General features: G+C 36.5%; 1 protein-coding gene across 2 annotated transcripts in view; it reads left to right on the top strand.

Moving 5' to 3' along the window:
• Positions 1 to 1,008: 1,008 nt before the first annotated feature.
• The window catches only part of LOC135214739 (putative cysteine proteinase CG12163), a 77,791-nt gene continuing 75,597 nt past the window's right edge, over positions 1,009 to 3,202 (top strand). For both annotated transcript variants that reach the window (XM_064249076.1, XM_064249075.1), the window contains exon 1: positions 1,009 to 1,069. The gene's annotated coding sequence lies outside the window, so the exon portion shown is untranslated. The remainder of the gene's footprint in view (positions 1,070 to 3,202) is intronic.

Here is a 3,202-nt window from a genome sequence, read left to right as displayed (position 1 = left end):
CAGAGCATATCGTTCCAGTATTTAAAATATTCGCATAAAATTATTTCGATTTTACTGGAAAATAAAATGAAATTAGTGAATAAATTTAAATGTACAATTTGCTCTATCATCAAAAAAATGCTCAGTCTGTATTATAGTAATGGAACTTCAAATACATCTTTAAATTACCTTTAAAAAAGAAGAGAGAGAGATATAGTTATACATATTATACTCATCTGTACTACATTGTAAGTACGTGCTACACTTTAAATTGTATTTATCATAAAAATCAGTATTTAGTCACAAAAGCACAACATGAAGAAATACAGTAATTATTAATAAACAATGTTGCTCTACAAAAAAAGAAGTTAATTATTGATAATTTTAAATGGTTTTACCATAATATGAGAAAAAATGGCTGTGTTCATGTATACAGTACAGGGGTAATTTGATTAGTGGTCTTTTATTTGATTAGTGGGCAAATGTTCTGTAAGATAGATTTACTATTTAATTTATAATAAACATTTATAGATATTTTTGTGTGTTTACATTAACATTGTTTTAAAATGAGTGAAATAATTATTTCTAAGCATTTTGATTGGAGTTGTACAGTATATACTTAAGAGTAACAGTTGTAAAGGGGTATTATTAATCTAAGATGACTTTGGGATATTTTGGGATGATAGTTTGGGGTGTATTTGTGCTTGATTTGATATTAAATTCTTTTAGTATGGTAATTTAAGGTATATTTTTGTTTGAACGATCAAATTAAGCAGTGATATGGTAGAATAGACAGTTATACGCATTTTAGTTGAAAGGCTACAGGTATTTGGCAGTTATAAGCATTTTTAGAGGGGATGCATTTCCGCAGTAGCTTCTTGAACCTATCCCTACGTAAAAGGGAGGAAACACTGTATTTTCTTTTTATTTGTTCTAAGAATGAACTTTGGGTAATGTTAGTATGAACTGTATTGGTAATATTTTTGGTAACTGCAATTAAATATTACATCATGGTCAAAAGTTTAATCTTTTCCTTTGATTGCAGCATCTGCTAGGAGGTGATGACCATGATAGGGTGTCACATTCAAAGGTATGTTGTATCTTGTGTAGAGGTGCTGTTAGAAGTTGTCTCCTAGTTCAAGGGTGTTGCATGTGTGTATATGTATAGTGTATGAACATGCATGTGGAATTCAGTGCATATTTTACATATATAATATATTTTATTAATATATGTTATATATGTACAGGCAGTCCCCGATTAAGAGGGGGGTGGTCCATTCCTGGCTGATGCTGCTAACCGAAAATCAGCGGTAACAGTACTTAGAACCCACCTAACGACACCGTTAACCGGATATTGGTGCTGTTGACTGGAGATCGACACCGCTATTAACCGGAGATCGGCGCCGCTTACTGAAGATCGCCACTGAAAATCCAGTTAACAGTGTTGCTTGACAAGCACCATAAAACCAGATAGACGCTAACGATGCCGCTGTTAACCAGGAACTGCCTGATAATGTGTGTGTGTATATAAGGACAGGGTGACGAGATAACCGGTCATCAGGTGGTAAATTTATTGCTGATGTGTTTCGTAACACACAGTTACATCATCAAAGCTAAAAGAGAAAACAACACAAATTAAAATTACTTGGATTATAACTTTGACTTTGAGTCTCATCAAGTATACAAAAGTCATACATAAAAACAAAGCAATTTAAAAAGCACCTGCTATATTAAAAAGTTGAAGACTGAATGATTCGGAAAGGAGGGAGAAGCAGCGAAGAAAGCCGGCTCAAGCCAGATACAACTTAAAGAGGAGGTGTGAGAGTTCAACTTGAACACTAACTCTATAATAAATAATGACACTAAAATGAGCAGTGCGTGTAAACAGCTTGTTTGGCCCAAGACAGAGAAGTCAGCATAATTGATAGCTGTATTACAAATTTTTGTGTGATTTCTGATATTAGAAAATTCAGGATTGGACACACTGCAGCCAGTATGATAACTGACACCATTATGTGAATCTGCTCTGACTTTTAGCAATCGTTCAGTCGACCCACGTAAGTCCCCAAATCACATCTGGGGCAAGTATACTTATATATGACTGAAGATTACAATATTGGGCAGAGTCTGATTTTAAATTTAGAAGGAATCTCAAGTCTGCAATTGAAAAACACTTAACATGTTCCAAATTATTTTAATTCCAAAAAATCCCCATACAATAGGATCACTTTTTAAATTTAAAGACTGATTCTGCCCGATATTGCAATCTTCAGTTGTATATAAATATACTTTCCCCATATGTGCTTTGGGGACTTATGTGGGTTTGACTTAACGATTGCTAAAAGTCAGAGCTGATTCACATAATGGTGTCAGTCATCGTACTGGCTGCAGAGTGTCCAATCCTGAATTTTCTATCGTTAGAAATCATGCAAAAATTTGTAATACAGTGGTACCTCGAGATACGAATGGCTCAACTAACGAAAAACTTGAGATACGAAAGCAAATACGAAAAATTTTATGGCTCTAAATACGAAAATTGCTCAAGATACAAAAGGTTGTTGCTGTAAAGTCTGAGATTCGCCCGGACCACCGATAATAATTTTTGAAACTCGCTCGCCGCCAACTGAGTAGACTCGCCACCATCCTCCCGCTCGGCCCATTGGTATTCTGATGCTAGTCACCGCATGAGATCCTTCTCTCCTATTGGTCAGCATCCCTCCCATCATGCATCTGTGTAGCGGCATTCTTCTTCGGCCACTGCATGGCATCATCTGTATCATACACACACGGTTTTTGTTCGTTCTAACGATTTCGTTTATTAACGTAAATTCGTGCAGTATATACGTAGTCATCAGGTCCCAAGAAACTTGAAATTCACGGAAAGAAGAGGATGGTCTCTTTGGAAACTAAATGGAGATTATCAAGAAGTATGAAGCTGGTATGCGATTGAGTGTGATCGCCAAGGAATACGACCAAAATCCGTCGACAATAGGCACCATCCTTAAGCAGAAGGATGTCATCAAAGCAGCTACACCTTCCAAGGGCGTCACTATTTTGTCCAGCAAGAGGACCCACGTGCACGATGAAATGGAAAGGCTTCTTCTTGTCTGGATAAAAGACGAAGAAATCGCTGGTGATACGATAACGGAGACGGCAAAATTCAATCTCCCAGGCCAGGCCCGTGCTATTTTCGGTGATTTGATTGCCCAGGCCGAAGACGACA

Source organism: Macrobrachium nipponense, chromosome 46 (genome assembly GCF_015104395.2).
Source record: "Macrobrachium nipponense isolate FS-2020 chromosome 46, ASM1510439v2, whole genome shotgun sequence".
Classification (NCBI taxonomy): domain Eukaryota; kingdom Metazoa; phylum Arthropoda; class Malacostraca; order Decapoda; family Palaemonidae; genus Macrobrachium; species Macrobrachium nipponense.
This window is presented reverse-complemented; position numbering and strand designations above follow the sequence as displayed.